Consider the following 24,892-nt stretch of genomic DNA (forward strand, 5'->3'; position numbering starts at 1 on the left):
TGTTTTATATATATATTTATATAATATATATATATATATATATATATATATATATATATATATATATATATATATATATATATATATATATATATATATATATATATGGTAATGGCCTGAAGACAACCACATAATAAATATCTCAGACACTCACTTTCAACCTTCACCTTGCTAGCGACGAAGTCCACAATGGGTGGAATCAACCGTAAAATTGCCAAGAGTGTGCAAAAAGATTCCAGGTGGAGAAACAAACACACAAAAAATAAAATAATATTTAATACAAAAACTTCGGATAGTAGTGATACCTGAACCTCTAATATTTACATAAATTCATAAAAACACAAATTCCCTTACATATGAACTCCACAAATAAAAAAAAGAACATACACACTTAAACTATTAAAGAAAAAGGCAACACACTTATACTGAAAACAGAGTTCAGAAAATAGGAGAGGTTCAACCAAAGCAAAGGAATATCATAACCATTGCACTCTAACTTAAATATAATAAATGGAATGAATAGTTTTACACTGAAAACTCCTGAAGACGTTAATCAATTCTCGCAGTGTCACACAACCAAACTATCTTGGTTAGGTAGGGCTCTTGTAGTGGTGCCAAAATACGTTGCTCCATTCCAGGCAAAGGCAATATCACATCCCTTAACGTCTAACAGAGATTACCCCCTGGCAGTGTAACTGAACCAGAGGCTAATGCTGGAATGCGGAAACCCCAATGTTAGTGAAGTAAATCCCACATGATAGATCACTACTTAAGCTTGCAGAAGTCCTCTGGAATTCAAGCAGTGGGGACCTAACATCTGTCATTTTTGACATTTTATTTTTCACCTCCTTCTCACCCCAAGACAAACTTCCTAGGAGGTGATGAACTGGGAATTAAAAACCAAAGGGCATCAGGAGGTAAACAAAATCTATTCATCTCAGTGACCTAATACAAAACTATGGATTAATGACACTAATAAAAAGGACAACATCTGTCATTTTCGGTTATTTTTACATTTCACCCCTTCCCACCCCCACCCCTTTAGTGCCAATGATGTCTTTCCCCTCACAGTATTCTTTTTTCCAGATAGTAAGTCATATATATACCTGTTAAATGTGGAATGATAAACCTGTAGAGTTTATTTACTTACTAAGTTTACAGGCAGAACCAGTCTTGTTTCAGGAAGTCCTTTTTCACCCCACCCCTTTGGTGCCTTTGCATAGTGATATCTTACCCTCAGTATCCTTTTTCCTGAAAGTATATCATATGTATACCAAGTCTGGTTGAAATTGCTCAATATGTTTCAGAGTTATGTTGGAACACACATACATACCGGAATGTGTGATAAACCTATATAGTTTATTTATATAATAAGTTTACAGGCAGAATAGAAGTATATATATATATGGTAGTGATATATATATATATATATTTCCTAAATATATATGTATATAAGTCTGTATGATATATGTATATATATATATATATATGTATATATATATATATATATATATATATATATATATATATATATATATATATATATATATATATATATATATATATATATATATATATATATATATATATATATATATATATTATGATTTAACCTGGGGAATGCTTATCATGAGCCAGTTATAGACTAAATTAATTATTTTGTTACTTAACTCTATTTGAGTAAGATCTGACTGCTGTTGATTCAGGAAACCGTAAAAAACAAAAAAAAGGGGGGAAATATAATTGAACTGATGGCTCTACTCACAAGACAACTGTAACCGAACACTGTAAGGTATGTTTCAAGATTACGTATATTTATATTAAATGACCAATTATAAGATGAAATGAATTAAACAGGCAGGCAAGGCCTGAGAGATTAATTATAACCATGAAGACTTGAAGGTAGATCCGTCAGTGTGACGGTGCTGATTCACGAAGGGATAAGGCACAATCAAGGAAGAATTACACAAGGATCCCTCTGTAAACGGAGGGATTTATGACTTAAAGGCCAGTAAGGACACAGTAAAATATGCATAGGACAAGGCGGTGCACAGAGGGTACCAAGGAAGCCTCTTGAACGCACGATTTTACGTAATTTCTCAAACACTGGAATTTTTGTAACACTGCTCTAACAGGGCGAGGTTGATACGGAATTACTGGCACTTAGAAATGAAATTAGGAAATATAGGGCAAGAATTAAAAGTGTGACTGAATGAAAAGAACCCTTGCAACAGACCACTTTACCTTATAGAAGAGGTGGCTTCAGCGTAGGAAATTGCGGCGGAGGAAGGCTAGAGGACTGCACTGGTAAGAATACTAAGGCCCCCTACAAGATAGAACCACGTGGTAGGAGCATGGCTCTGTGAAGGAGACAGGAATGCAGAGGGCAGATGTCTCTAACTCTGTTCCTTCAGTCAGCCCTCTTAAGACCTTGGGTTAGGGAATGACGATGATTTCCTCAGGTGGGGTTAGTGTCGTTCCCCTATGCTAGCGCATCATTTGAATCATGGAGCCCATTCCAGGTGCTCCTACAGGAGCCATACCTTTCTCCTAAACTGGTTTATTGTGCCTCCTCCCGGCCTCTTGTCCTGAATACAAAGAGCTTCGCAGAGTCACATGTTCAAAGAGAGAAAGTGGGGGAGATATAGAGTGCAATTAACGGATTAGGTAAGGGCAATATTCCTTTTGCCCTCCCTTGTCAGGCAGTGCTAAGCAATGCACTGTATTTTTATTTTCCAACTTTAAATTACGTGTTTGGTATCTGGGATGCTTGGGAAGAGGTAGCATATTATATATAGATATGTACAGTATGTATATGCATGTATGTATGTATATATATATATTGATTAAATTGATTTATGTCTTAAAACTGGCATCACAACACCAGGTTATTGACACAGTAATAAAATTAAATAGGAAACTAAAAGTAAACAAATAAGTTTAAAAGGAGTTTCATATAAAAAATATTAAAAAATATGTATATACATAATCATATCTATTCAAATATACTATCCCTACTTGCATATATTTTATATGTATGGAATCTAAATTTTGTTGAGGAGGCCTGCCTCCCTTGCAAAGATATATAGCTTCTCTATATTACAACCCTAATCGAGAATTGTAGCTAGGATAAAATGTCCTCCTCTGTCACGTCCCCAGGACAGGAACCTATGTCTCAGATTCCCAAGACTGGGGACATTGACCAGCAAATGTCTCGGTCAAGGGCACAATACAGTCTTCACAGAATGGAGGATTTTCGTGGGACATCAAGAACCATGAGAGAGTCTTGTATGCCCAATCCTTAACCTGCACAAAATCGTTTCTTGTCTCCTTGCTATATAGGAATGTGATCATGTGACCAAGGAGACACTAATGACGTAATACTGTGCATTTTTTGGTTCGATAAAATATTTTCCCAAAGGGACTACCAAAACTGTTTAATTTTCTGATCTACTACAGGATGTGCATCCCGATATGATAGTCGACATCTTCTGGGTTCTGGGGAAGTGGCTGGTGACTTAGCAAGTTTAACAGCAAAAATTTAATTCTTTACCTGTTCTTTTGACTAAAAACAGCCATTCCGATATCTGAAAATTAAAGGGTTTAAAAAGTTAAAAGATTCCAACGACTGGAGAACACTTTTCCAGTCACAATATATAGTAAAATTATTTCCATTCTGATTTAAAATCTCCTTTAAGACCTTTAAAAGTGCATGCACTTCTGCTGTAAAAATAGATGCAACAGATCATAATCTTCCGATTCTTTCTATATCAAGAAAGGCCACCCAAAGCCGACGCCAGCATCTGACTTTGAGCCATCTGCGAAAACTGCAATGGAGTTATCATGTTGCGAGGAATGATCCAAAAATATTGACTGCATTGCCTCATTGGACATTTCTGCCTTGGTAAAATGAACATATCTACAAAATTTTACCTCTGAAAGTTTCCAGGGTGAGCGGGGTGGCTAACTGAATGACTTGTTGGTAAATTCTCCATCCTTGTCATATTTAACTGCCTGATTATACATTTTCTTCTAAAAGCAAATGGCTGAGGTTACTTGGGATGGTTTTCATAAAACTGCCAATGCCTTTCATTTCTGATACAAATGCTGGTCAAAGACTTAGTGAGCCTCTGAAATCTGTACCAGCTCCGAACCAGCAGACGTTGGTAATGTAGATCCAGAGGCATCTCACCAGTATCTACCAGCTTGCTCTCAGTGGGAGACGATTTAAATGCTCCTGTTGACAATCGTACTCCTCCATGATGAATTAAATTGAGCAATTTTAGGCTATTGGTCTTTGCTGAAGTGTACACTTCACACCCATAAGTTAATTTTGAAAAGACCAAGGCTTTGTATAGTCTCAACATCAGAGATGGGTCTGCACTCCTTGAACTGTGTGAATGGCAAAATGTATGTAGTTTTTTGTTCATTGACTTTTCGTAACTTGTTTTTTGATTGCTGGCCTTTGCAGAACAATACAGGCACCACTTTACTTACAAACAAACGAGTTACGTTCTGGATGGCCGTTTGTATGTTGAATTGTTTGTAAGTTGGTTACTGTACTTTCATGCCTATTCAAGTACAGTATGATATAAAGTCAATACAATACTGTATGTACAGAATAGGCACACAAAACAAATTCTGAACTTAAGGGTAGCTAAGGGGAGAGCTCTGGACACAATTTTTATTTGCAATCCCTTTGTTTGTGTCTGAGTGTTTGTAAGTTGAATGTTCATAAGTATTGTGGTGTCTAGTTTGCGACTGACAGAGTTTCTTGTCTTGAAGTATATGTAGGTTTTGTGTTTCAGGGTCACAGGGTTCCAAATTAAGTACAGAATAGAATATTGGATGTACTCCAAAGGCCAAGCACTGGGAAATATGAGGCCATTCTGCGCTGAAACGTTAGTTCACTTAAGGGTCCTAGTAGTTGGGCTAAATCCGTAAATTCTGTATATCTATCCATCAAGACCTTATATGCAGATGCCTTGACTGAGCACAAGGGCAACAATATAGATGGTACTGGATACCACACAGATAATCTACTCCCACCTAGTAACTGATCATTTACCAATATTCATTAAATACTTCCCAACTGATTATAGTAACTAAGCAACCTGTGTCCATAGTCTAATGGCTATGCCAAAACATTAAGACTAGAAAATGAAGTTTTGCTTAGTAATGTATTGGTAGCTCAATATTTACATGGACAGTTAATAACTTCCCAATATAGATACTTAATGGTGTAAGAAAGTAGCGTGTTTTAAAAGCTGGCAGCTCTGTTGTCTGAAGATATTATCTGGAACAGATACTCAGTTGGTGCATTTAATGCACACTCACAAGAATCTTGAAATTGACATTCTTGGTAGCATGAAACATCACTTAACTGAGACTTGCCCCTCTAAGGAACGCTCTTCAATATTTGACATTACTGGAACACTGGAACCAAGACAAGCTACTGACCTTTTTGAATCATTTATGAATTAAGAACATCTGGCTGTAAAGCCAAGCACTGGAGCACTTCCAACCATTTAGTGCTTCGGATGGTGAAAAGAGGAAGTTAAGAGTGGTTGGACAGCAAGATGGAAGAAAGAAAATGAGAAGTGAGGTAGAGTAACAGGCTAAAAAGAGGATGCAGCTCGGGGCCAAAGGGACGAAGCAAACAGCCTTTTAGCAATGTACACTGCACCCCTATGGCAATCAAACAAAGAGAAACGCAATTGTGATTCTAGGTCTACTGGAGCTGAAGTGGAGCAAGCTCCGTCATCATGAGACCAACCATTTGAGGCTGGAAAGAGCCAGGTTCAACTCCCCCCTAGATAGTGATGAAGAAACGTGTTAAACTTTTTGTTATATTTAAGATATAAACTCAGTTTCAATAAATATAGTATGTGGGAAAAGTTTGAAAGAAGGGTATCTAGTAAACTAGGTCTTCCCATCACGTGTAACTTGTTAGTAGCTCCTGTGCTCTAAGTCCATAAATTTCTTATCAGTATTAGAATTGACAGCTGAGTACATTAGCAATTTGAAATAAACTTATGAAAATCATAACTGGTTGAATTGTGATAGCCTGACTCTCGAATAATTGTCCTTTGACTCGGGTACCGTACATTCATTTATGCTTATATTTCAGTGTATATTCAGCAACAGGTACAGGTTTAAATAGCTTGTTGAGCAAAACCAATTCCACCTTGTAATCAGACAGAAATAATTTGCCAGTGATTTATCTCACTGATGACTTTTGTCTGTAATTGATTCCAACAACAATATCAATGTACACGCATTGTTTTATCATCAAAGAGCATGTGTAATTGCCTTTGATTTCAATACTATTTTTCCAGTTCTTATACAGAACTTTTTTAAGGCAATTAATCACTGTTGAAAGAATTTTCTGTAATGAACTGCGTTAACTGATTCGTGCCACGGAAATATAATTTGCTTTACTGAACGTTGAAAGTTCATTATTTGTATCCCAAGAATGTTTTTAAGCAGTGAATGTCATCTTGCTATGAAAAGTTTTGAAGCCCTTGTGATGTGTCACTCTGAGGACCCTTTCATGGCACCCGAACAGGACAGTTGTAGAAGTTTCCTGCCCATGAGGTTCAACCACAATTCTGCAGTGAAAGCATGAATGTGTCCGCAGCCATCCTCTGTACCGAGAACTTTATATATACCTACACACACACACACACACACACACACACACACACACACACACATATATATATATATATATATATATATATATATATATATATTATATATATATTATATATACAAATATATATATATTATATATTGTATATATATAATATTATATATATACAATATAAATATATATATATATAAATATATTATATATATATATATATTTGAATAAATTGTATTTCCGTGGTACAAATCAGTTAACGCAGTTCATTACAGAAAATTCTGTTAACAGTGACTAATAGCCCTAAAAAATTTCTGTAGCAAAAATTGGTAAAATGGCATTGAAATCAATGGAGTTACACATGCTCTTTGAAGAGAAACAATGCGTGTACATTATAGAGGATAGATAAAATTTGTTTTTATTTAGCGACAACGTTTTGTGAGAGAGAGAGAGAGAGAGAGAGTGTGTAATTGTCGTGAGTGAGTGCTTCGGTTGTTGGAAGAGGGATGAGGTCGTTAGTTTGTTTGCGGCGCTGTCTGTCTGTCTGTGGAATATGTGAAGGATTTTTCAGTTTTTCTGGGAGTCTTTAGTCAGAGCTAGTGCCGGTCAGTGGTTCTTGTGTGGGACAGTTTTTGTCATGTGCTTTTCTGGAGTTATTGGTTTTCTTGTTATGTGCTGTTTATTTGTATTGTGTGTTCTGTTTCTTTTTTGTATTTCCTTGTTGTCATTTGTAGTTTGTTTGCGGTTGTGGATTGTTGCGGCGACCTTTATCCATCTCCAGCAACCGAAGATCAGGAGTAATTGTTTGTTGTTTTGTTTGTGGTTTAGAATTCCCGCCATATTATTTGGCGCCCAACGTGGGGCTGTTGTAAAATAGCCGTTAAGATTGTGTGGTGGGTCGAGTGAGTAAAAGGTCAGGATGGTGAGATAGAGAAATTGAGAGGAACTCCGAGTGGCGGGAACTCCAGGGCAGGCTGGAGGAGGAGAATGGAAAGCTGAGGTGAGAATGAGGAGTTGAGGTCAGTTGGAGGAGATGGGAGGAATGCTAAAGTGCAAAGAAGAAATGAGGGAGATGAAAGAGTCAAGGAAGAGAGAATGGAAGAGAGAGAGAATGGAAGAGAGGATGGATAAAAGTTGGAGGGAATGATGAGAAGTGTGGAAGAAATGGTGAAGGTATGTTCAAGAAATTGTTTTTGGAGAAGGGCTGTTGGAGGCAGGTTCTCTGGAACGTGTGAAGGGAGCAAGAGAGAAAGGAAAGGAGGAAGAAGTGAATGGAAGCGTGAGTGATGAAAGTGATATAGAGAATAGAGAGTAAGAAACGAGGAATGAGAGGCGGGAGTAAGAGGAAGGGGAATGAAAAGCAAGGGGAAGGAACAGAGGAAAGTAGGATAAGTCGGGGGAAGAAAAAGGGAAGAAGGAAGGAAAGGAAACTGGTAAGAAGGGTAAAGTGGGAAGGCAGGAAAGAAGGAGAGGGTGAAGGCAGTAGTGATAGTGGGGTGGATGGAGGTGAGTGGATAAAAAGTGGATAAAAAGAGGGGGAAGGAAGAGTGTAATGAGTAAGATGAATGTAAGTGCAAGTGGACTCTTTGTATTCGGAAGGGTATGAAGGACAGAGCGAAAGTGGCAGAGAGTGAGAGTGAAAGTGAGAAAGAAGTGGAAGGCTATGTATGTGAGGAGGTACCCAGGTGTGAAAAGTATAATGAGTATGGAAGTAAGGGATGTGCATGGATTTCTTTGGAGTATGAAGGTTTGTCAGGATAAGTAATAGGGAAAGTAAGAGAGTGTGGGCACGAGAATTAGGAGAGTATTTGACTAGGTTTTTACTTGATATGTATAGGGTGATTATGAGTGTGGGGATGTTGAGCACTGACAAAATTGAGAAAGCTAGATTAGTTGAGCAAGCGAGGCGTATGAAAGCGAGTGTTAAGTATAAGAGGAAGAATGAATTTGATGAGGCAAGAATGGCTAGGGAAACCTTGTCACTGTATGCTTGTAGGCTGGAACGTTGGCAAGGGAAGAAGTTTGGGGATGATGGGATGAATGAATGTAAGGAGTTAGTACGGAAGTTGTTAGGGACAGTGCCAGATGGAGTTTAAATTTGTGAACTTAAGGCGGAAGGAGAAGAAAAGATGGACAGATGAAAGGTTGACTTGAGAGAATTTTGGAAATTGTAGAGATTATGAGCTTGACAGGGTTATAAAAGAGAGCAGAAGTGTAAGTGTAAGGGCTGGGGTAGATGAGAGTACAGGATTCGGAAGCTTTAGGGATGCAGTGTTGAGGGGGCCCAATGAGGAGATGGCGATAGTGTAATAGATAAGTGTAGAGCAAGTAATGTAGAAGTGCCAGTGAGGATGAATGATGGGTTTGTAAAGGGAACAGCAGGTTGGACGGGTTAGGGATAGTAATTGGCACAAGGGAAGGTCGGTGAGTGGAAGTCCCGAGCGAAGTGTTTTAGATGTGGAAGGACATACAAGAATGAGTGTAGGTGGGCTATAGGGCGTGTTTCGGTGGGCAGCAGGACATTTGGTAGGAGAGTGTACGAAAGATAGGGGGGTTAAATGCTACCGGTGCGGACAGGTGGGTCATGTTGCTAATGGTTGTAGGGGTACCCGAGTGAATGTAATATGTGGTAACTGTGGTAAGAATGGGCATTATGCGAGAATGTGTTCAGAACCGAGAGCGAAGTGTGACAGATGTGAATGGAAGGGCATGTATCAAGTGTATGTAGACGAGGGTAGCTGTGACAGCAAATTCAGGGAAACTGAGTGTGAAGGGGTTCAAATGGGTGGATCCTCCAGGATGCAAGCGGTGCGTGTGATGCATGTACGTGAGGGTTTGTTGCATGAGGAGGTTTTGCTGGAAAAGACTGTGAGTGCATGAGTGTGCAAGTGTGTTGTAAGGGAGTACGATTGATTGCCTTAGTAGATACCGGGTGTAGTATAGATGTCATGTTAAGAATGGATGTGAAATTAAGAATACGTGTGAGATTAGGAACTGTCAAGGGGAAGTAGAGAGGATTGGAAATTTGGGGGTGCAGTGGTTGGAAGGTGTGAACGGTTAGAGAAATTAGGTGTAGTGATGGATGAAGTGATTTTTGTGTGATTGAAAGTACGAATGATAAATATGATATTTTATTGGGATGTGAGTTTGAAAAAATGCAGGATGGTGGTCCGTCCTAGTATGATGTAATTGGATACGATATGAAGAGGTGGGGATTTGTGTTGGGAAGGATGGTAAGTTGAGAAAAAGTGTGGAAGAGTGCCTGTAATTACGACAGAGAGGAGTAAAAGTGCCATGAGATTGGAGAAGTTGTGAGTGTGAAAATGGCATGGCCGGATAGCCTCGGGATAGCCAACAATGATAGGTGTGAGTGTGTGGTTGAGAGATAGACATAAATAAATTAGTCAGGGCAAATGTGTGTGTATATGATGAGTTTTGGGAGATCGAGGGTACGTCATTGCCGAGTGTCAGGAAGAAGCGAATCCGAGGATATGTGAGAGATTGCGTGGGAATATTATGCGTTGGTGAATGTGGATGATGAAGGAGGTACGTGGTCTGTTTTGGTGATGACAGGTGATTTGAAAAGACTAATGATTGGACGTATGAGAGTTGAAGAAGAGTAAAGGTAGATGAAAATGTAAGTGATAACGTAAGAGAACGATTGAGAAGTGTTGTGGGATAGGCAGGGGCGTGAGTCGACGAGATTTTGAAGTCGAAACTTCCGGAATTTAAAATGGTTCCTGGAAGACGACACCCCCAACATAATAGCGTCCCCGACATTTTCTCCGTCTATCAATCGTGAATAGAGGAGCAGTGTGAGAGCTTGAGAGGGTGGGGTGATTGAAAGATACGGCGCCTGGAATAGCCCCATAATTTACCGGTACGTAAGCCAGATGGAAGTTTGCGAATATGTGTGGATTATCGGAAGGTGAATGAAGTAACTCATGAAAGGCGATTCCCGATGAATGTGGTGTCTGATTGTGTGTACAGATGAATGGAATGAAGTGTTTACAAAAAATTAGATTTGGTAGGGCTATTACCAGATGCCTCTGGAGGAAGGGAGCAGGCATATTACGGCCTTTTCTAGTAGTTCCTGCCACTACCAGTTCCGGAGATTAAGTTTCGGACTGGCTAATCGCCTGCACCAACCTTCCAAAAGACAATGAATGTGGTTCTGGCGGGTTTGATCGCAAGGTAACTGTTTTTATAGATGATATTTTGATTGCCGAGTGAGACTGTAGAGAAGAAGAATATGGAACTGCTTGAACGAGTGTTAGAAGGTTGGAAGAAGTGAATAAAGAAATGGAACTTGAAAGTGTGCTTGGTTGGCTGGGGAGGTGGAATTCCTAGGGCATATGGTGAGTGGAAGAGGTGTAAGGAAGAGTGATAAGTTCGTGAATAAGGTAAGGGAATTTCCACGTCCCCGGACCGTGCGTGAGTTGAAAGGATTTTTGGGTTTAATTGAGTTTGGAAGGAAGTTTATAAAGGATTGTTCAGGGATCGGGAAACCACTTACTGAATGGACGGGGAAGAGAAATTGTGTAAGATTATTGAAATAAATGAGCAAATGATCGAGCTCAGAGATTGAAAGGAGGCTGCAGGGCAATGACGTTGGCTTTCCCGGACTATAGTGAGAATGCGAATAAACTAGAACTGTATGCGGATGCAAGTAAATATAGTATGGGAGGATGCTTGGTACAAATGCGAAGAAAATCACGGATGTGGACCATCGACCTTTAGTATGTATGGTTAAAAAGGAGAGTGTGAATGCTAGAATTGCGAGAACGATAGAGGATTGAATGAGTTTAGTTTTAAAAGGTAGAGTATGTACAAGGTAGACAGAATATTTGCGGATGCTGTATGTAGCGTATGTGGTGAGCGAGATGATAGGGTTAGAGCGACTGGGACCCGGACCAAGTACCTGTAGGATTTGTGGTAAACAACAGTATGCTTGAGAATTGAATCGGAGTGTGGGAATGTCTGTTTGAGGGTTGAGTAATTTGGAAACAAATGGATTGATTGGCTGAATTGCCTGCGGCATGAGCGAGTTACGTGAAAAGGTGATGAATGAGATGCCGGAAGGAGGAGTGCGCGAGGAAGGAAGGAATTAGATGAGGAGGAAAAGTTAGTGAGGAATCTTGTTGATATGGCTAAATATTTAAAATTACAGTACGATTGTTCTTTGGATGGAATAGGCGGTGATAAAGGAAAGGTGGATGAAAATGGTATGAATGTGATTTTAAATGTTCACTGTGGAGAAAGGATACTTGTAGCTGGCTGGTGAAAGGTGATTGTGGGGGGAAAATGAGGGAATACGGGGTAGGGTGAGGATATAGATTTGAAGATGTGCGATGAGGATGGTTGTGAGGAAGCTAAGCAATTGGATGTAGCCGTGAGCGTGTATACATGAAGCGAAAGGTAATTAGTAACAAATGTAGTGGTGGATCAGAATAATCATTGTAGTTTGGTAGACACGGGAGCACAAGTGTCGTTGAAGTAGGCCAGTAGTTAGTGAATTGGAAGGTGCGATTGGGATATAAAAGCGAGTGCTTGGATCACATGGTTTGGGACAAGGGAGTGTTGGTATGGGAGGAGGTACAACTAAAGATTCAGTTAGGGAATTTGATAATACATAATTTTGTAGTCATGGATGAGAATGATATGCCAACATGTTTTATTAGGAATTGATTTTATGAGAATGCATGATAAGTGTGGATGTCGGGAGAATTTTGGAAAGGGCAGCAGGAAATAACTTGAAGGTTAAAGGAGGAGATGTGTCACAAAACTAGTTTTGTAGGTATGGTAGATGTGCAAGGAGTGAAAATGATTGTTAGTGAGAAATTAAGCGAATGCAAAATCAGTGCATGAAAATAAATATGTTAAGAGAGTGTGTGTTAGGGGTGTAGAGTAGGAAGTTGGCCGTCTGAGTTAGAAGTGTATAAGCAGTGCTAAGAAGATTTGTTGTATGTAAAGTATAGTTTATTTTGCATCAGGAAGGAATATGGGATGGGAAGTGTAATATTGCCAGTATTTTTGGAGACGCAGCCGTGGTATGTATTTATTAATTGCATAATAGGTTTGAGCATCTGGGAAAAATAAATTATGGGAATGTATGAGAGAGAGGTGTATGTGCCTGGATTGAGTAAATTTGTCTTGAGGATGTGGCGATTACGTGTGGGACTGTCAGAAGGGTAAGTATCAAAGTGTGCATGCGAAGTCTGTGTTGCGTTACAGAAGAAGTTATTTGAGATGGTTGTGATTGATTGTGTGTCGTTGCCTGTGACTGCTAGAGGACATGTGGGAATGGATTTGTAATGGTAGATCATTTTGAGTAAGTTTGCATATGCGGTAGCGATTCCGGAACAAAAAGTGAACTGTGGCGAGAATGGTGGGTCAGTGATGTTGCCAATGTGCGTCATGCAAGCCGACGCGAATGTTGAATGGGCCTGGTGGATGGGAGTTTGAGCAAATGTTATGATTGGGGCATGTGTACTCTACGCCGTATATGCCCAGTGCGAATGGATTGGCGGAACGAACGGTGAGAACGTTGACAGAGATATTACGTATGATGAGTGAATGTGATAATGATTGGGATGTAAACGTTGGGCGAGCGTTGTGGGTATACAACGCCACTGTGCATAAGGGTATTGGTATGTCTCCGTGTAAATATGTGTTAAATTTTGAAAAGATAGTGAGACCGAGATTGGGCCTATCTGAGAATGAAGGGAGTATGGAAGAAGGCGCATGAAAGGTTTGAAGTTACAAGGTGGGCGAGAAGTGTTGAAAGAAGTAATCGAGAAGGGCAGTTGAATGTAAATAAAGTCGTGAAAAATTGAGGAGTCCGTGGTGTTGGAAGTTGGTCCCAGTAGGCCCAGATTATGTTGTAGGGAAGTATGTGTAGATGGTAGTGTGAGAGAAATGCAGGCGCATCACAGCCAGTTACGTAGATGGAAGGATGTACCGGAATATGTGAGAAGGAATGGGGTGTATAAATGGTTGAAATCAGATAATAGTTCAAGTATGCATGAGAGCTTGTGTATAAGGATCAGCAATTTGTTTGTGAAATTATGGTAAAAAACGTAAGAAGGGAAGAACGTAAGTAAACTGAATGGTCGTAAGTGTGATAGAGTGTGAGTGCCAAAGTGGAAATGAGTGATAAAGCGTATATGCACGGATGAATGGGATGGTATGGATAGAACGTATATATGCAGGTTTGATATAACTGAGTTGACTGAACGTGTAAGGGTTGGTGAGCGGTTGGAGGTGAACGAAGTCAAGCAAATGAAGCCCATGTATTGAGACGAAGTGATGGCATGAATGAATCGTTACAGAATTGGAAAGTCAATGGCTTGAATGGGATGGAGTTAGTTGAAGGGGTGGGGGAGTATTTGGGAACGAGTTAGAGGTATAGATGATTGTGGATGAAATTGAGAGTGGTAATAGTGAAGAAGATAGCGTGAATCTGAGAAGAGAATGGAGGTGGTAGCGAGGTTTGAGTGTTGCTGGGAGAGAGAGGTGGTCTGAAGAATGATTGCGTGCCCCGCGAACGCGATCCTAGAGACCTGCTAGTGAGCATCCGTGCCGTTGTTGCGTAGGCGATTTGAAGAGGTGTGAAAGGTGTTGGTTAGGGAAATGCTAAAGGGAGAAATATAGAGGGATGAATAAATTTGTTTATTTAGCATTTCCCAACGTTTGTGAAGAGAGAGAGAGAGAGAGTGTGTAATTGTCGTGATGAGTGCTTCCGGTTGTTGGAAGGGATGAGGTCGTTAGTTTGTTGCGGCGCTGTCTGTCTGTCTGGAATATGTGAAGGATTTTTCCAGTTTTCTGGGAGTCTTAGTCAGAGCTAGTGCTAACCGAAAATGATCCTTATCCAATGCCGTCTATGAGAGATCTTATCACAACAATCGGATCCAAGAAATACTTTACCACAATAGATTTATTGCAAGGATTTTTACAAATTCCTTTAGACGAGGAAAGTAAACCATTAACTGCCTTTAGTACAAGCAACGGTAGATATCAATATGTGAGAATGCCTTTTGGTCTGAAGTCAAGCCCAGTAACCTTTGTGAGATTAATGGATAAGATTTTAGGTGATTTATTAGGCAAGGATGTACATTGCTATATGGACGATTTGATAATAGCAACAGATACAATTGAAGAACACATAAAACTGGTAAGAGAAGTACTAAAGAGACTAAGGAAGGCTAATCTTAAATTGAAGTTAAAGAAGTGCAATTTCCTCAAAGGAAAATAGACTACCTGGGACACACACTAAGTGAAAAGGGTGTGGAAGTAAACGACTTAAAGATTAAGTCAATCAAAGAGTATCCTACACCTCAATGTAAGAAGGATGTGAAGTCATTTTTGGGATTAGCAGGTTTTACATTCCAAGTACATAAAGAATTTTGCAACAATATCCGCTCCGCTGACGGAGTTATTAAAGGAACACGTGTCATTCGTATGGAAAACAAGGCAACAAGAAGCATTTGATGAACTAAAGGAAAGGTTAACTCATTCCCGTACTTAGTTTCCCAGATTTCAGTAAAGAATTCTTTTTAGCTACAGATGCAAGTCGCACTGGTATAGGAATGCTTAATGCAAAGACATGATAACAAATATAATGCTATAGCATATTACAGTAGAAAGCTAAAGCCCACAGAAGTAAACTACTCAGTAACAGACCTAGAGTCTTTAGCCATAATAGATGCTTTAAAACACTTCAGGTATATCATATTTGGGTACAAGATAACTGTATTCACTGATCATTCCGCCGCAGTAGAAATGCTTAAGAATCCGAATTTTTCCGGACGTAGAGCTCGTTGGTTTATGACAGCCCAAGACTATGACATAGAGTTGAAATATGTTCCAGGGAAGGCCAATAAAGTGGCAGACGCCTTATCAAGGCATAGTAACCAAATTGATAGTATAAACACTATAGGCCACGAAGCAGAACAGGCCGAATTCATAAGCAATGTATTTACCATGCATTACACAGAAGAACTTTCCAGACAAAATTTCATAAGTGAACAAAAAGTGATGAAGATTTAAAGGAGATCTTCGATTTTGTAGAAAATAAAAGAGAATTTAGTCAAAGGAACGAGCAGAACTAAGTAACAGAATTGGATGCCCGTAGACGCGGTAAACGTCATAGACGACATACTAGTTTGGATGTGTCACGAGTGTGACCCGTTTGATCAATTACTAGGAGTACTCCATAAAAGAATAGTACCAAGGAGCCTAAGAAATAAAGTCATTGAGTTAATGCATGACGATGACATGAGAGCTCACCCAGGAAGGGATGAGACAGTTAGACTAGTTAAAAGATCTTTTCATTGGAAAGGAATTTACAAGGATGTTAGTAATTACGTGAAGAGCTGCAATACTTGCAACAGTTACAAGGGAAGAACAGATAAGGAAGTACCTCTAGGGAAATATCCCATCCCGCAGACTCCATTTGAAAGAGTAGCCATAGATCTGATAACTAATCTTCACACCACGAGTAAGGGGAATAGAAATATATTAGTGTGTATTGACACACTCACTAGATATACAGAGTTAATACCATTAACTAGTAAAGGAGCTAAAGAGTGTGCAATCGCTCTTTTTGATAAGATATTTTGTAGGTATTTTGCCCCACAGCTCATTATATCTGATAATGGCACCGAGTTCAATAACTCATTAGTTCAAGAAATTTGTGATGCATTCAAGGTAGAAAAGGTAACTATACAACCGTATCATCCAGCTAGTAATGGCTTAGCAGAAAGAAATAACAGAAAGGTTCTAGATGCATTAAGGCACACAGTAGGACAGGATCTTGATTGGGACGTCAATTTACCTTTAGTCCAATTATCACTAAATGCTAAGTATCATACAAGTACTCAAGCAACACCCATAAAAGCTTTAATGGGATATGAACCAAGATTACCATATGCGTGGCTAAATCAGCCACTACAGCCTAATTACTCTGAAGACATTATGAAAATAAGAATTGGGAATTTCAAGGTAATTCATAAGCAATTACACAAGAATTTAGAGGAAGCTCAGAAGAATATGATAGACAGGTATCAAGAAGGATTAAGGCCAGTAGATTACAAGATAGGCGATGAAGTTTACCTCAAAAGAAGTAAGAAGTGGAATTAATTACAAGTTAGCCACTAAATTCACAGGGCCATACAAGGGTCATAGATGTGCAAGAGACTAAGGTGAAAGTGAAAAGGTGAATGAAGTAATACCTTCCACATATGCTGAATCATTAGAAGAAGAAGGATTTTGGATAAATAAAGATAAAGTCAAGAGAACAAAAGAAGTTAAAGAGGCAGAACTGACTGAAGAATTAGAAGAAGCTACTTCAGAAGAAAAAACTAGATATAACCTAAGAAATAGAAGAGTCACATTTCAGTAATAATGATAAGAACAAACCCATCAATTCATCCTATTATTCCCTGTATTTGATTTCTTTGTTGCTGAGTTTGCCTTTATTGGTTGACTCAGTAATGAAACTATTTTTTTTTATAATGTTGCAATGCTTACTTTAATTAGTCGGTCTTGTAACAAAAGAATTTGGGGTTAAGGCGCCGTAACTTCGAATTTACTTTTTCTTTAACTGAGGGGAATTACTTAGGAAGCAAGAAAGTAAAGTAAAATTTCTGAAATGTAACGTATTAAAGTCAGAAGGGTTAACAGTCATCTTTAGGGATTTGCAACCCACTGTCACTAATAGAAGAATAAGGTAGAAGTTTAAGACAGGTTTTTAAATGATTTCAACGAGAATCTCGTTTTCAAATCACGAATATTTGTATCAGTGTACTAATCATAGAAGTAAAAGGTAAAGAAATGAGAAATACAGTTTGTAAGATTTGTGAGTACTTTAAGGATACCTCATCAAGGAGAAGTCTTGGCATAACCCATAACATGTCAACACTGAAAGGAGTGCATGAATTATACTAACACTAGAAGTAGAAATAGTAATTACTTATTTTCCCGTAGAACTAACACGTTTGCGATCTTCGTTTCTTAGAGATACTTTAAATAGCGAAAGCTTACCGATTTGTTTTGCCAGTCACAAAATATTCATAAGTACTACTTTGTTTTCCCGACCCAAGTTGCCAGTCATACTTTTGAGTTAGTCATTAAAATGTACAAGTTTTCTATGCAAAGAGAAGTCTATACTTGCATTGATAAAGTCAAGCAACACGTACACAAATAAGTTACACATGTTAGTTACACAATGTTTGAATACACCAAGATACAAAGTAAGGACATTATCATTCGTTTGTAGCAGCGAGCCCAACAAAAATCCATGAAGAACAGCCAAGAAATGAAGATTGCCGCCTTATGATTGTACAGATTGATTACTTTTAAGAATTTAAAATCCACCTGTTAGGCAGCTAGGTATGAGGGCTGAGTAAATCCAAATGTAACTTGGATAGATAATTGCTAATGTGTCTTTGCTCTTTTATATCATTTACGATTGTTTAATACTTAAAGCCAGATACATAGAAGGAATTTGTCATACAAAACGTGCATATTGTTAGGAGCCCTCATAGTCCATACTGTTTTGTTTATTTTTAAAACTGTCAGGAGCCAGTTAGGTAGCATGGCGAGACTGTATCGAGAGAATAGAAAAAATGTATTTTTCAAGTAGAAATATCCTATTTCCATTTTGGGTCAGTACGAAGGACCATAAAGTAATAAATCTCCCAGCCTATCAAAACAAGTCTCCAACCATATCTTCAAGAACACACCAGCACTAACGAGGCGCTAAGAGAAATTGCATCTGGCCGTGCCTTCGAAATCCACGAGGGTCCTGCGAAGGAACCTTATGGTTAGTAGTGTGTGGGAAAAACCTCACCCCCCCTTGACTTCGAAGGAGAATCCAAGGAAATAAGCCACGCCCACAGGTCAAGCCTAGATGTTTTGGCCAATCAAATGCCATCAGTGCCAGAGACCTAGGGACGTCCTACAAGGAGTAAATACCAAATAATCAACAGGAATTCCTTAAAACACACCTCCAAAAGTTGGAATGAAGCAAGTGGAGGAGGTGCCTCAGAAAAGCGGTACCTGCCCAGAATATGACGTCATGGTTGACACAAGGGAAAATGGGAGATATAAGGACAGGCATACAGGAAAGGAGACAGAAAAAAGGTTGCGGAGAGAAAAGAGAGAGACAGAGAGAAAAGTCGCAGAGTGGGAAGATAGAGAGAGAGAACTATTCCGAAGTGTGGGAAGCAGAAAAGACAGAAAGAGAAGAAGTGTTTTAGTGAAGAAAGACTCTCTCAAACAATAGTCCCCGTAATCTAATTCGTTAAGTCTCTCGAAACCATTATTTTAAAGTCTCGAAACCATTATTTTAAAGTCTCGAAACCATTAATTTAAAGTCTCGAAACCACTATTTTAAAGTCTCGAACCATTAAGAAACAGTTAAGAAACTATAGGTGGAACTGTCAGACAAGAAGTGCAAATAAAGAAGAAACGGGAACAATTAATCATTTCCCTTTAACCTTGGTAATTTACAATTTAATAACTGTTTTTTAAAGAGCCACTTGTTCCTACTTACGATAATTACCACATGGCCTAAACCGGACATGTTACCTTAGTGTTGGGCCCTTTTGAAGGAAAGAAATAGGGTCCGACATATATATATATATATATATATATATATATATATATATATATATATATATATATATATATATATATATATATATATATATATATACATGTATGTATGTGTGCCTATCTGTCTATCCATCCATATATATATAAACATCTTGAAAACTTCCGGTCACAGCAAGTATTTTTTTGAACTCGTGTTACGACGGGTTTTGTTGATCCCTGATGGTCACCCTTCCAGATTGGCCCTGCCGTGCCTTGCCTCACTTCGCTGAGCGAACGACCTGCGATTATTCATATTACTGGACCGACTCCAAACAAAGTTAATCGTAATCACAAACGCGCTGACGACTGACGGGTTTGCAGATAAATTACTTTAGCTTCGTGTAAGCCTTCACACCTTTCGCGTCCTAACCCTGGTAGTTGTTTTTTTGGAAAAAGTCAGTGTTAAAAGGACAAGGGCAGAATTTTAAGGCGCGAATGGTAATTATATATAGCTGACAAAAAGGCAGACAAACGGGACAAGCAGAGAGTGAAGACAGTGAAAGATCAAGAAAGATAATTAAGTAAATCATAAACTAAGATTTGCACCATTTCTCTTTACTGAATCTTATAATTTCCTTTTCCTTCTCTTCAAGAATAGACCCAAGAATATTCGGAATTATTTTTTCTCGTTCATTCCGTGGGCAATTAATTGTACAAACCTTTATCCCCAGTCTCACACTTAGTAACTGATGTCACTATGTACCATTTTCAAAAAAAAAAAAAAAAAAACAATTAAAATCATACCTAGAGTCTATAGTATCCGCATATCTAAAATTCTGCCACAATTCTTTTCCACTGACCTTTAACTAAAAACGAACCATCAGCGTTAGGACTTGCAAGTTGCGAAGGCTACTACGAAGCTCAAGTAATTTATTTGTAAACATCACGACCGACCATTCGGCGTTCCCCCAAACCTATACAGAAAAATGTCGACCAAAAAATAATGAATAACGAGAACCGTCAACACCCGGCTCAAGGGGATACTGGTTCATTCCACGTTCGCTTCAAGGGATCAAATCATGCAAAGTTCAGTGGATTACACCATAGAATTTAGGCCAATGGCGCTGAAAGGAAAACTGACAGTGTTGAAGGTTTGAAAGGTGTAACGTTGACAGTAAGGAGGACTGAAAGGTGCAACAGTTGCACTGTGAAACAATTGTTAGAGAGGGTGGAAAGTCAGATAGAAGAAAGGGAATATGAACGGAGGTACAGAAAAAAAAGAATGAAAGGTGTTGCAGCTAGGGACACTGCAAAGAAACTTAAGTAATGCCTGATGGGTTCAAACCCAAGCAGTTAAATATTATGAGAAGCGATCAAAGTCTGAACTTCCTTAAATCTCCTTAAATCCCCAATCCCTTGTGGTTTCTCTGACCAGGATGATTTTATTTCAAAGGAAAGAGCAACTCTAAAAATATCGCGACTTGCGTACTAAAAGTAGCCTGTGGATATATAACAATTATATACATGAAGTTTCAGACCTTTTATTTAAGCTAATACTTGCATTTATGGCTTAGGTTAAACAGCGGTTGAATTTACTGTCTAGTATCACTGAAATATATTCCAGAGTAATAATAGTTTATTAAGTAAGTTCGATGTTACGTGGTTTACGTTTTACAATGTCCTTTCAAGTGTTTATGGGACACTAACATAATGTGGACATTACACCAATGCTGATTTCATAAAAAGTATAGGGTGGTTGTCAGCAAACATAACGACGATCGTTTTGGTTTGGCTGTTTTTCATTGTCGTACACGATTACTGCCGTCAAGTATCAATGTCCTTATAACAAGAAACATGGGAAAGGGCGAACATACACGGTCAAAGACAACAACAACAAAATAAATAAATAATAGCTTGGTACAACAAATATAGAAAGTGAACACTCACCAGCAGCTGGACAAAGCGGCGGTTGTTAAAGGTTCACATTCGATATACGTAGAGCTTACTGTTCTCATCGCTTCCATTTGTCATTGGAGAACCATCAGATGCTTCGTGTCCCATCCCAGTTCTTTCACAATTACCCCCAACACGAGGACTCCACTCCAAAACATCAACACTAGGCCTAGACACCATATCAAAACCTTCAAAAGGTCTTACATCCAGTAAACTTGATTTGATTCTGTCACATCAGCACTTGCATTGGTTTCAAAGAAGGCATCTACAGGTTCATGGCCAAATTCCTTCAGTTACAATGCCAGTGTTGAAGTTTTCCTGCTATAGTAACCATTCTGGCTTTGCATATTGTTAACAAGTGCTTCTGGCGCTCCCTTTTTAACATCACAAACACAACTACACTGCTGCAAATAATTATAGGAAATGTAATTATTATGAAAGGCTCACGGTCTATTGCTTTCATTATACAGCCGACGAAGGACTAATGACAGATAACTTGCCGAACACAGTCTTAGAGTCGGAAGTGTCCAGGTTAGGAGGGGTGAGGTTCTGCCTTTACAACGGCGCCTCAGACTTTATGTAACAACACAAAAATCAGCGCGGTGCTTGGCTTGGACCCTTGAACTATGCTGCTCTCTAGCTAGCCATCATTCTTCCTTGTTGGGATATCAACTACTATTCAAAATTATTTAATACTGAACATGATCATCAACCTTGCTGCAATAAGATGTTTGTTTAACACAATGTAGTGCATAAAAGTAGGTGTTTTATGTTCCTATGAAGCATTAAAACTGAGATTTGTCAAACATATTGTGTTCGTTTCAGAGGTCTGGGAAGAAGTAAAGTTTTAATGTAAGTCTCCTGCATTTCGCTAAACAGTTTTGCTCGAGGAGGATGTAATGACTGTTACGGTCGTTTGTGTTAACTATCTCTTGACTACACTAGAGCCAAAATGAAATGAGCTCTCTGGTGGGGCTGTTTGGGTCCTCTCCACGTGTGTTTAATCTCCGCATATATGCCAAATCTATAACAACAACAGATATAAAACCATTCCTCCCATTACAGATATTAAATATCATCTTTTTCGTTACGCAGAATTCTAAGTCAGTTACATAGGTTCACGACTGTTAAAGTTGTTTTATGCAATTAACAAGAAACGGAATCAGATTCTCTATCAACATGGCATCTCATTTTGGCGCTGTTGCCAATATTTCAAACAGGTCCACGTGCGTTTAAATCCAGGGATAAGCAGCTTAAGACTGTCTCCATTGGGCACTTTCAGTGGTCACGGTATGTTTGGAGGCATTTCCCCTTTCTACAGTTATCTTGATTTCTTAATATCATAGGTAAAGAATAAATTAGTAAGCAAGGAAATATGAAATAAATCATAACATAGAGTAAGTTGGACGAGTGAGCAAATAAACAACCGTATGCAAACAGATAATAATGATAAATGTACATCTACATGTACTGACAAAATAGTTAAGATTGAGGTGGCCTTGCGCCAGCACGGGATCTTAGGGAGAGCGCAAATTCATTATACAAACAGCTTACCCCTGCAGTTACTTGGATGTAAATACTGTATGATGTTTCTTGTCTAGACGAAAATGTTAAATATTTATAAACGGACTATACATACGGTAAATCTTTGCAAAAACTAAGAAAAATATGTTATCGTTCATAGGTTGTGGAGAAGAAATGGACTGCAGACAAATCCTAAGCAGGGCGGAATAGGAAGGAGATTAAAATACCTGGAAATGAAAAACAACCTCTATAATCTAATAATTATAGCCTCAGGGTTTGTCTCAAAGACATTCAGAGGTCTGTCAAATTGTTGTTTTGTAGAATTGGCAACAGGGAGATCTTTAAACCCCACGCCAGAGGGAGGACTCTTCGAACTTGGTAGAGAGAGAGAGAGAGAGATGCGTCCTTCTGAGGGTGAAGACTGTAAAGAAAGAATGAAAAGAGTGAAAGAGCAATGAGAAAAAAGGGAGGGAGGAGGGAGAGAGCGTGACTTCGATTCAGAGACCTTCTGAAAACTATAGCGTTATTTCATAATTACCAAGTCGTTCTAACATCATGATTTAGGAAAGGAGAGAGGGTGAGAGAGAAAGAGAAGTTGCAATGCCATATATAAAAGCTATTTTTTTCGCTTCTAAAACTCGACGCGCGTCTCTTGTGCAGTTTTAAGGCAACTAAAACTAGATTAAGCCAGAGCTTCATGATATAAAACAAAGTGCCCAATTATAATTTAAAACTGTAGTGGTAAAATAGTAACAATGAATGATTGTCGATTTCTAACCCAAAATCAGGAGCAAGTAAAGCTTGCATATACGAATCAGATTCGTGACTTCAGTAAGGTTTGCATATTATCTGTCTTCACTGACAGATAATATACAACAACAGCAATGATTATATGCTAGACCTATCTACCAGGGTCGACCTATCAGTCGACTCAGCTGTGAAGGGGTACCAGAATAATCTGGTGAAGCTGGCCCCATACCCTTTCATTGGGCGCCGCTGACTCTGGTCAGCTTCACGCTGGATCAGCTGATAGGTACTTGACTTGGATCGAACCACGGACGTTGCGAATGAAAGCGAAGTGCTCTACCCCAGGACCCCAGGACTAGTATATTTGCTCTTTCAGGGGGTGACCCTGATATAACATCAAACAGGAGTTTCTGAACTTTCAGTCTTTAACTGTACAGACCATCAGCAACATAAGCCATTTTACAGACGACCGGTCAGTTAGTTTATGATTGACTGTGCTGCTAATAAGCATTCCTACAGGTCCCAAAGCCCTTGAGGACTTTCTGAAAAGTGAGGTCAATGGGAGTAATTATACATCATTCTTCAAAGCTGAAACATAAGCTATAACGGTCTCAGCAGCCTTTAAGGCTTACTGTAAAAATCACCAAGTCGTGAACAGTTTGTGCCTGCAGCCACACATCTTGTAATCACATTGCAAAGAATTACGATGAAAAGAATATGTGGAGGTCTTAGGATCCCTAAATCTGTGATCCCTTCAGCACTGCAGTAACACCTCCTTTCATAGCAGTGCTGTAGGACAGAGAATGTAATGATGAGATGAATCACTTTGAAACTGCTTTGCCTTAAGAAAGTCAATTCAATATTAACTGTTATTATTATGCAACTCTTTAAAACTAATGATAAAAATATTGACAAAAACACTAACTGTCACTCAGTAATGCACGTTTGAATTATAGATCAGAATAGAATCGAATATACAATTTAGGCCAAAGGCCAAGCGCTGGGACCTATGTGAGATCATTCAGCGCTTAAACGGAAAGTGACAGTAAAGAGGTTTTAGAGGTGGAACAAGAGGATAACCTCGCAGTTGCACTATGAATCAATTGTTAGTAGAGGGTGGAAAGTAAGATGGAAGAGAATCTGAGCGGAGGTACAGCAAAAGGAATAAAGTAAAAGGGGTTTATCTAGGGTCCGAAGGGAAGCTGCTAAGAACCTTAAGTAATGCCTACACTGAACCACTGAGGTGCACTGACGGCACTACCACCCTACAGGGGTGTTTGAATTATAAATAACTCATGAACACAACGCTGCAAATGGAGATCTTGTCTTTTGAGACGTGAGTTTTAAATCGTGTCTTTTTACATATACAGTATGGGACTCCAAATTTCGAAATACAACATTATATGTAATTTGTACTTTTAGCCC

General features: G+C 38.9%; 1 protein-coding gene across 1 annotated transcript in view; it reads left to right on the plus strand.

The window, feature by feature from the left end:
- Positions 1–24,892, plus strand: part of LOC136853137 (scoloptoxin SSD14-like) — a 342,771-nt gene that overhangs the window by 31,569 nt on the left and 286,310 nt on the right. The window lies entirely within an intron of this gene.

The sequence above is a fragment of the Macrobrachium rosenbergii genome, chromosome 26, assembly GCF_040412425.1.
Source record: "Macrobrachium rosenbergii isolate ZJJX-2024 chromosome 26, ASM4041242v1, whole genome shotgun sequence".
Classification (NCBI taxonomy): Eukaryota; Metazoa; Arthropoda; class Malacostraca; order Decapoda; family Palaemonidae; genus Macrobrachium; species Macrobrachium rosenbergii.